Genomic DNA, 11,635 nt, shown 5'->3' with positions numbered 1-11,635 from the left:
GGCTGTGTCACGTGTACCTCGTAAAATGCTGTGTGTTCCTTTCCATTTTTACAAAACTTTGTAAACCAGTTTTTCGTAGATTTTCTTATTTGGCGTGGCCTTGGGGTAATATAACCCAGAAATTGTTTACTGCGTGAATCAGTTTTTCGTAGTTTTTCTAGTGAATGACGTGGTTTTATGTTATTACAACCCAGATAAAGTCTTTTATGAAAAAAGTTATGAGAAATATGATTTACAAAGTTTTGTGAAAGTGGTCTCTGTTTGATTGACTCCACACATAATCCAAGTCGTGATCGCGGTATCGGGTCTTGGATAAATAAATAAATCCACTTTTTGTGACAGAATAAAAGAGAAGAAGAGAGATCTAGAAAATTTTCATTTTGACTTCCAGTCTCCCAGTCAGACGTTTCAATTTTCGTTCATCATGATTAAAGAAAAAATACTTCCATCACATATAAATAAAATCACAACCAGCGAGACCAAAATTAATGATAAAGGATTTTTTTGTGAAATAAAACATTTGCTGAATATTTAAATATTTCCATCGATGATTTCTTGATTTATCGTTAGTATTTTTTTTACTTGTTTGAAGTTTTGCCAACACAGTATTTGTGAATCAGTCATTGTTAAGTAAATAAAGGGTATTTTTAAAGGGATTGAAACATGTTATCCGACGTGACGTATCTGTCATCAGGAGTGTCAGCTCTCTGCTTAGTATGGTCTGCTGTGATGATGTTTATACTTCTTTCTGCTATAGGAAGATAAATATCATGACTTTCACATGTTTCATAACTATGGAGTTTCCGAGGTCACACTTGACCTAAGATTTATATAGAAATTGGTCACCCTCTTGTGTGATAATCGTTTTGAGTGCAGAACGTATATCACGTGACTGGTAACGTCAAGTGTCTTGTTCGGGGTCCGGTGTAAAACATATAAATGTTGCAATATTCGTAACTTAACCAGTCTTGGTGATGTAATAATATATACCTCACTGGAGGGCAACGCGTTTTTGTGATGGTGAGAGTGATGAATTATTTGATGATTTCAGCGTTCTGTGGTACTTTGCTTTATTGCGGGCTAGTGTGCAATCACCTGTGTTGTCACACAGACCGCAAACTCCAGGTCAGGTGTTGGTTATGTCGCGTAGAAATGGTCTTGCTATTTAAGCAGGAATCTTATATAAAAGCTATTTTGCAATCTACGGCTGTCCTGTTAATTACGCTTACAGGAAAATGAAGATCTTTCCCCGACCACTTGCCAATTATCACACTGTTTAGAGCTCTCTGGTCTTAATCTCTATGCGGTATTCTTTTAACATTTCAGGAACATTTTAACTTGCAGACTAGACAATGGATAATATGTCTAGTTAGTAGTAAATCTGCCGGATACCATTCGTTGACCCCGTTGTAAGACATTGAGAGATTGTGATAGGTACTGGAAAAGGTATGTGAGTGGGAAGGATTTGGGTTCTGTCCGATTTTCTCCTATATCTAAATCCGGTCACATCATATGAAACGAAACGTCTTTGATCCCGGCAAAAAGAATTGGACAGATAAATAAATTTTCTTTTCACGAGTAATAAAAAAATAAAGAGAAAGCAATTCCTAGAGTAGTGATTCGGGTGCAAATCGCCGAACAAGAACGTGATTTATTTTCGTTCATTATGATCAGAGAAAAAGTAATACCATGACGCTCAGATAAAACCGACCACAACATCAGAGGAAAATATAAAAAGGAGTTGTCTGTGAAGTAAATAATTTGATTTCTTCAATATTTCTTTATTGCCTTTTTGATTTATAGAACCTTTCTGTTTTTCGATATTTCTTTGAAGTTGGGATTGTCATCTCAGTGTTTGTAAATCAATCATTGGTCAGATAAATATGTTCGTAGTTTTTGAAGTGATCAGACCATGTTATCTCATATGATGTATCATCCCAGTCATTTATACCTGTCGGTCTTTGTGCCCCTTTTATATCTGTTGTATGGCAACAAATTCACTTTTTACAACATTGCGGCTTTCAGGTCATATTTGACCTTGAAACTGACTAGTCTTGGATAGAAACTGTTGCTCTTTATGTCTAGTACTCATCCAGATATCCCCACGTTTGCCGAGACCCAGTTCTATTTCATTCGCCCATAAACCAACACGTGAGTAAATTTTCTTGAATATGGTGCATTCTACAGTGCAAATCAACAAAATCATTCAAACTCTAATCTTTAGGTTCAACAAAGAACACAGCTGCTATTTCTCACCCCAATTTCACCATGTATGTAAGCCGTATTATACATAAAACATATTTTGGGGTATAAAACAGGACAAAGCTGTCTGCAGTCAAATTGAAGTGGGTTTGATAGAACAACGTTTTCACACCAGACATGTCTATTATTGGAACACTGTCTAGAAAAATAACCTATTCTGTAGTAGTTGACAATCCCAATGTTCCATGTCACTCACATCTCTTCCGGTCTGGTGAGCAGTTACCTGTTTTATCGCTCAGACTGCAAACCGCAGTGAGTCCATGTGTCACATCCCATATAAAAGGCCGGCAGACATCTGTTTAGCTGACGATCATAGACAGAAACCTTATTTCAATTACAACCAACCTCTTAACTACCGTTTGAAGAGCATAGGGGGGCCTAGGTGGCTCAGTTGCTTAGCGCGCTAACGCAGCGTTATGACCCAGGAGTCTCTCACCAATGCGGTCGCTGTGAGTTCAAGTCCAGCTCATGCTGGCTTCCTGTCTGGCCGTACGTGGGAAGGTGTGCGGCAACCTGCTGATGGTCATGGGTTTCCCCCGGGCTCTGCCCGGTTTCCACCCACCATGATGCTGGCCGTCGTATAAGAGAAATATTCTTGAGTACGGTGTAAAACGCCAATGAAATAAATAAAAAAAAAATAACTGAAGAGCATAGAAGATTTTTCTTTGTGAATCTCTGTGAGTTATAAGAAGATGATGGATAATTTTTGCAGTCTGTTGGCGGAAAGCCATAAAACTTGCCTAAGCCAGATGACTAGAGTTTCTGTGAGTTTTACAAAAATTGTCATATTTAAAGTGAATGAGTGCCTGGGGTTTATCGTCGTACTTAACAATTTTTCGGTCATATGACGACGACGGAATCCTTAGGGTGTATGTAATGTGCCTCTTTGTTGCAGGACGGATTTCCACGGCTCTTTTATCTAGTGTTGCTTCACTGAGACGCTTTACCGAAGGCAAGCAAGCTGCATCACCCGAACCATTATAGTGATACTGGTCAACCAGTCGTTGTACTATCACCTTCATGTTGAACGCCAGTCATTTTTAAAGTATCATCGTATTAGTGGAGTATTCGTGCTTATGGCGTGAAACTCCAACGAAATACTTAAGTAAACCTTATTTAAACGGCGAACGAGTGCAACAGCGCACCACTAACAGTTCGAATAAAAGGAATCGAGGTTAATGTCCGCTGTCTGTTTTCTGGGTCCCAAGACGGACTCATCACGACATTTTGGACAATAACTTACTGCTTCGTGTTTAGTGTTTTGGCTCAATAGTTGCTAACGATGGAATATACCGCGGTTTGTCAAGCAGAAGGTTTGTTATACAGCTAAACCTGAAGTTTTGACACAAAGGGGCAAATGAACATTTTGACAACTTGATCTCTGTATACATTTATAGCAAAAAAATCCAAAACCTATATCGTCTTTAAACTAAAGAAATGTTAAAAGCTAGATTTTCAGACATACATGGTTTTATTTGGCACAGAGAAGTTTTCTAAAGTTTGATGTTGCTTTGGAAAACGAACCCCATAAGTCTTGCCAAATCAATGTTGAATCGTTCAGATCGTCCGTGTTTTAATAAGGCTTTCTCTGCACGTCGCGGGAAGCTACATTCGTGCCGTCTTGGTTCTGTCCATAAACATTGGCCCCAACCAAACAGCTGGAATATCATTAAGAATCAAACATCATTCAAATAAATACGTAAGTGAATTGAATTAATGCGTTGGAGCAAGACTCTGGGACTTGAAAAATGCATATATTTGGGTCAGGTCGGCATGGAATCGTCAAGCAAAATGCAATTAATTATAACTGATGAATTCCTCAGCTAAATATAATACCCGGTGATTTTGTCCTCATGGATGGACTAATCTGGCGTGGGACAAGGATAAGCTCAGGTGACCCAGCTGTCCGGGACGAGGACAACAGCCGTTATTGTGAGATAATTGCAGCCATTAGTTGATTAATATCACCAAAAACTCAATTGTAAATTCAATTACATCACGGGTGCCCTGAATGGAAATCCAAATCATTCTTCAAAAAGTCGATGAAATAAAAGACAACCATGTTGTCAAACCTTTTGGACCATGACCAATCAAGTAGTAGAGTCATTTGCACCTCGGACATTTCTTTTAAGTAGGCTTTGTGTGATTAATTTATTTATATCACATTTTTGTCCAACTTAAAACCGTCACTTTTATGAGGGCAGGTAGGTATATGGGTTTATGAAGCCGGGGTGCCCAGAGTAGGTCTAACCCTTTGCACTTCAACAAGTACATATCAAATCTTAGGAAAACAACCCGAACCTGTGAGGCTACCGAGAGCAGGATTCGACCTGGTGACTTCGATAATCAGAGGGGAATCGACGGGGTATCTACACTGTAGGCAAATGAGCCAACAAAGGTTCCCATCCCATCAGAATAAGTGCGTAGAGAAGGAGTCATGATTTTCGTTGCCATTATCAATGCGTCCGCATATACAGAATATTAGCTATACATCTGTACAGGGGCTACACATGATTCGCCTTTTGACAGCGTCGATTCTTCAAACGTTTTCTTACAAACCGTACAAATAACTTGCCCCTCAGAATGAACGGCTGTATCTTATCCAACTAAAGACCTTCCAACATTTCTTAGTTTTCAATCTTCTCAGATGACAGCTGCCACGAGTAAATGTAGTTGGTCTTATTGGCAAATTGACAAGAGGCGGTAATTCGTGTGTCTATTTGCCAGCTATCGCACTGTCGTCTCTGTTCTGGTTTTACCCTCTATCCTCTAGATCTTTAATTACATTAAACTGTGTATAAAGCTCACAGAAAATCTTTCCATGCATCTAAATCCCGATAATTTAGTGAGCTATAGACGGTGTACCCAAATGGCTCCCATAATTAACCGCATTGAGAAATCTATCCTGGCTGATTTCTCACCCTTATCCCTAGCGAGATTTCCCACACACGGATAAAAACCATCAGTTAAAATCGGTAATTTTGGAACTTTCTTTTCATGACGCTTAACAGAACCCGATCAAAGAAGAACTGGTCTGGTTTTTCGTTTCAGTACGTCTTGTCACAGTCTTCCCTAACGATGTTATCTCTTCTGATTCTGCTTGGCGTTTAGAGGGACATCAGATTGATACCATTGTTATACCAATGGGGCGTTAAATACGATGTTTTGTGTTAGATGTATATCTTTTCTAGACGCTTATTATCAGTAACCAGGAGGCTTATACTGAAGTATTATAAGACGTTGTCATCAACGGCCTCTAGAGGTATTGCTTGAGAGATTTTGTACGTTACTCGCTAAAGACTGACGTTATTTCGGTCAGTCCTGTGTCTTGACGGCTGGTATGCGAATGTCTGTTTCGACTCATAGATTCAACTCTTCCAGCTTTCACCCTAACATGAAAAATTACTAAAAAAATTGTAAAGTGCTTGCAAAAACAAATACAAACGTATGCCTCTATTGCGGTTTTACTCACAAAGCAAAATCTGTCTTTTTCACCCAATCCGATTTGCGCGTAACTGAGATACGCCGTCTTTCATCCAATTAGCTATCATATAGCTACATCTAATACTGATAGAAAACAAACAACAGCTTTTTGTAAATGTCTTCCTGCTTGTATTTTGTTTACGTTTAACGTCAAGTTCTAAATACTCTATCCAGGAAACCTGTAAACATATATCTGAATACCATTTTTGCTGGTGTTCATCACACGGCCTCTATGCTTATTAAGGGTTCGAGTCTTGTGAATTCATATCCAACTTACACAGAAATGACTGTATTATATCTGTTCAGAAAAAAATGCACAACGCATGCTGTTTCAGCTCAATCAAGTTTTTCTTCTCTTCCTTCTTAGCCCAACTTTGTTACAAGCCTCACAGGAAAATACTGCTGATTTTTAAACAGTCATCTGTATCTGTTTTTCGAAAAGACGGTTGATACCCACAGTGTTAAATTTCTGTGTTTTGTTTTAGAGTATAAGCATTTAATTTACTGCGAGGGCCTTTATGGCCGAGCGGTTTAGCATGCCAACGCGGCGCAATGATCCAGATGCCTCCCACCAATGCGGTCACTGTGAGTTCAAGTCCAACTCAGGCTGGCTTCCTCTGCGGCCACCAACCTGCCAATAGCCGTGTGTTTCCTCCGAGCTCTGCCCGATTTCCTTGAGTACGGCGTAAACCACCAATCAGAATACCTTTAAACACATAGTGGCTTTTTGTATTAAAAAATATCTTCTTGCTTTTTTTCATTTTTGGGGCCTTGAGCGATAAGTTGTGAAGAGTCTATCCAGGAACCCTTAAAATATGTTTTTCAACACAATTTTACTGAATTACTATTTTTTGGTGTTTATTATTATTTTTCTTCTCTTCCTATGACTTCTTGTCAGCTGAGCAAATAAGCTGATTAAGCCCATTAGCCCAACTGTGTTTAAAGCTTCACAGCTGTACAATGTGGTTTTTGAAACACACGACTGTCTTTGTGCTTCGAAAGAGACAGTGGATATCCCCAATACGGGTACACCTTATTACGTCCTTTTTTATATATTTATTTGGTATTATACATTTTAATCTTGAAGATTGGTCTGTAATTTGAATTACTTTTCTTCCCACCATAATGCTGACTGCCGTCGTATAAGTGAAATATTCTTGAGTACCTCGTAAAACACCAATCAAATCAATAAATAAATAAATAAATAAATAAATAAATAGATAAACATATTTTCGACTCCCGGTGATGAAAGCAACTCCTATATTATTCATTTTTCCTTAAATGATTTCTTGATTGATTGTTGTTTTTTAACTTGCAGATATTTCTTTGAAGTAGAGTTTTGGCGAACTGAATACTTGTAAATCAATCATTGTAAAATAAATTATTTGTAAAGGTTGTGTTTTTTTTTTAGATGACCTGACAGTGTTATCCAATATCATGTATTTGTCATAACGACTTTCATCTCAGCATCTTGCAAGTGTACGACTTGGTGTCTGTTTTTGTGTTTATACAATGTGTCTGCTGTGTGGCAATAAATAGACTTGCCACAAAACTTACACCTTTTTTGTCATATTTTACCTAGAGATCGATTAGTTTTGAAGACACTATTGATCTTATATCCTTGAACTTGTGCTGGAGTCAAAAGGCATGCCGCATACCTGTACTATTTCTTTCGCCCATAAACAGGTGTGGATACTGTTTTTGAATACGGTGTATTCTATATTGCTAAAATCAATAAATCCATCAAATTGAATCTAATCCTTACGATGAAAAAGAGTACTCCTTTAATACGGTTTTATCACCACAAATTCTCGATGCACATGCATTTAAGGCGAATTCGAAATTAAAGATGTAAGGGGAAGCAGAGGGCTGTCAAATGTGAACTTGGGTCGATCGTCAGCTTTTCTCAGTTGACATCTGTACGTTTTCGAAATTGTGTACATGTATTGACCTACCAAGCAATAAGTGAAAATATTAATGTTGTGTGTTTCTCTGGTCTCTTCCGGTCTAGTGAGCAGTCACCTGTTTTATCACTCAGACTGCAAACCCCGATCAGCCTATGACAGGTCAAAGTCTCCCATAAAACTAGCATCCGTAAAAGCCTATGTGACACTGATTTAAAGAATGGCTTTTTGCAAGTGTTTTTATGATTTTATAATGCGGGTGTGGAACGATACGTTCTAAGCGTTCTTTCTAGGAAGCCTTTAATTTTCTTAAAACAGTTTTACTGATGTTTATGCGAACACTGTGTGAGTCTCCCATAAAACTAGCATCCGTAAAAAAGATATCAAAGATGCATATCAAAGATCAAAATCTTCTGACGATTAATACCAAGCTCACGAGCAGATAATGACATTGTAATGGATAAGGAGATTTCTTAAACAGCAAGCGCTTTTTAAAAAACCCAGTCAGTGTAATGACAAATCCATTTTTCCCCTCTTCCGTGGAGTTCTTGTCATCAAAGCAAATATCCGGATTTTTTTTTTTTACTCCGACTGTGTTAAAAGTTTCAGGAATATATTGATTGACAATTGACTGCATTGTTTGTTTGTCTTATTATTTTTTTTTTTTGATAATAAAAAACACGGGGGATTGCTTCCCGTATTAGGTATGCCCCATATTACGTTCCTCTTTTAAGCTTTTTCAAGCTATTTGGTATTTTACATTTTTTTTTTTACAGATTGGTTTGTTATTTGAAACTCATCGATAATTCATGCTTTAAGTGATTACCCTCATTGAATTTTTTTTTTTCAAATTTCGGGCATTAACGACTGAGGAATCTAACTAGAGCGCATGTGCAAATTACCTTTCTGTTTTTCGTTTTCAGCGTTTGCATCAGTTTTTCTGCTTACATTTTATGATATCTTTTATTCAAATTGCACCCAATTTTATCCTTCCAGTAAAAGCGTTAATGATACATTTGATCTTAACTGTTTTTTTTTGGGGGGGGGGAGGGGTTGAGAACTTGAGAAACGTTGATTGTACTCGGTAATGTGCGGAGGGATACAGCTTTGAGACCCTGTAGATTCACGCCAAGTATGAACAAGGTTACATTGTAGAAGACTCACCAACAATGTCCACGCCTACATTATTCAAAAGATAAACATGTTTTTCTTTCCTGGGGATAAAAGACGAAGCGAAAGCAACTCGTAGAATATCGATTTTGATGCATATCACCAAAGAAGACGTGATTTATTTTTGTTCATTATGATCACATGAATACTAGTGCCATCACGCTGAGATGAAAAAAAAACGCAACATCAGAGAAAAAATATAAGGGAGTTGTCCGTGAAGTAAATCATTTGTTTATTTTTAATATTGCCTTCTTGATTTATGGGGGGTGGGTGTTTTTTGTTTTTTTTTTTTTTTGTTTGCACATATTTCTATGAAATGGTGTTTACCGAACTCAGTACTTGTAAATCAATCATTGTAAATTAAAAGTACTCGTCAAGGTCGTGTTTTTTGACATGACTTGAATGTGTTGGCCGATATGACGTATCCGTCAAGATAAGTTTCGTCTCAGAACCTCGCACATGTACGGTCTGTTTGTTTTATTTTGTACTTAAAAAATGTGTCTGCTGGTGTGACAATAAATTGATCTGCTACAAAATTTGAGCCTTTTTGGTCATATTACACCTTGAGATTGATTAGTTTTGGAGAAATTGTTGACCTTATAGTCTGGAGTCAAAGGGTATGCCGGGACCTAAGCCTATATTTATCAAACATCTTAAAAACTTCGGTCAAAAACACAAACACAGTTACAATTACAAACCCAGGTACAAATACAAACACAGGTACAAATACAAACACAGGTACAAATAAAATGCTTTGCTCTAGAATGTTTAAAGTTTGTACACTGATTCGCTACCTTAAAACGATGTAGTACTCACGATTTGTTCTTTACTGATCTGAGTTCGGCGTTTTAAGGACTTGCAATTTATGACTTACCCCTTAAGTTGCTTGATAAATGCGGGCCCTGTACTGTTTCCTTCTATGAACTTATGTGGATATTGTTTTTGAATACGGCGTATTCTCTGTTGCTAATGACGATAATCAATAAATCCACCAAACTAAATCTAATTGTTTTGAATAAAAAGAATACTCCCTTAAGTTTGGTCAGCACAATTCCTCATTGTACATGTATTTAAGGCGAATTTGAAATTAAAGATGCATGGGAAAGCAGAGTGCAGTCAAGTGTGAACTTGGGTCGATGGCCATTCCTTCTCACTTGACATCTCTGTGCTTTCGGAATGGTGCACATGTATATCAAGTAACAAGTGGAGATATTAATAATCTGTGTTATCTGTTCACTTCCGGTCTAGTGAACAGTCACCTGTTTTATCACTCAGGCTGTAAACCCCGATCAACCGATCTTCAGACAAACAGTTTATCATGAAAGTCCTCAAAAGTCCACGTGATATTGATTTAAACATTGGCTTTCAGCAAGCGTTTTTCATTTTGTTATGCGCACGTGGAACGATACGTTCTAAACGTTCATTCTGGAAGCCTTTATGTATATCTCAAGACAATTTCACTGATGTTTAGGCAAGCATTGTGTCAATACAAAAACCCCAGTGGATATCAAAGACTAGAATCTTCTGAGGATCAGTACAAAGCTTACGAACAGACAGCTACATAGTAGCTGATAAGGAGACAACAACTGTTGGCAAATCCATTCTTTCCCTCTTCCGCTGAGTTCTTGTCATTAAAACAAATATCTCGATCACTTTGTTTAAACCGTGCTGAAAGCTTCACAGGAATAATTTTGGTTTTCGAAACCATTGACACGAATGATTGCTTTCTTTATAGGGTAGGCCCTATATCACGTGCCTTTTTCAATCCTTTTTAATCTGTATGGTATTTTACATTTGAATAATCATAGAGATCTGTTTGTGATTTGAAACACAACGTCCTTCTTATGGCAAGACACACTTTAGGTGATTATGTTCACTTGATAGTTTTATTTTCAAATTTAGAAAACATTAGCTTTTGGAACGAATGAGAAATCTAACCAGAGCGGATGTGCAAATTATATTTCTGGCTTTCGCTTTTAGCTGTCCCATCAATTTGTCTGCTAAAAGGAGTGTAAAATTATGTACTTACTCTGTCCGATTACTCCACCTATAAACCCATGTCCCGTCGTGTGAGACAAATTATTTAAAAATAAACATATTTTCCTTTGCCAGGGGTGAAAGACGAAGCAAAAGCAACTTCTAGAATATTGATTCCGGTGAAAATCACAAGATGTGATTTATTTTTGTTCATTAAGATCACAGGAAAAATAGACCCATCAAGAGGTAAAAAAGAGCACAACATCAGAGAAAAAAGGAAGTTGTCTGTGAAGTAAATCGTTTTGTTTATTTCAATATTTCTTTCACTTATTTTTTTGATTGGTCAGTTTTATTGATTTTTAAATACTTCTTTGAAATGGGATTTTGGCGAACTCGATATTTGTAAAGCAATCATTGTCAAATAAAAATGTTTGTAAATGTGTTTTTGATTTTTTATGTTATCTGATCTGATGTGCATCAGTATTGTTTCTTTTGCCTACAAACCAACACATACTAGGATAATTTTCTTTCAGACGATGTATCAAATAACTGTGGTATTTTTTGGTTACCTCACATTCTCCCTGTCGGTAAGACTTGTTGAAGATGACACATGTACTTTGAGGAAAAAGACAGGGCAAATCTGAGCGCACTGAAATGTGAAATGAAGTCGATGGCAGTACCTTTTCACAACAGACCTGTCTGTTTTTGGAACACTGTACGGATGGCCTACTGTATAATAGTTGACAATATTATTGTTTTATGTTTCTCCAATCTCTTGGCCGATGCATGATATACGGGCAAACTTCCCCATAACTAATCATGTATTAAATATATATACA

The sequence above is a fragment of the Liolophura sinensis genome, chromosome 4 (assembly GCF_032854445.1).
Source record: "Liolophura sinensis isolate JHLJ2023 chromosome 4, CUHK_Ljap_v2, whole genome shotgun sequence".
Classification (NCBI taxonomy): domain Eukaryota; kingdom Metazoa; phylum Mollusca; class Polyplacophora; order Chitonida; family Chitonidae; genus Liolophura; species Liolophura sinensis.
Note: the sequence above shows the minus strand (reverse complement) of the source record.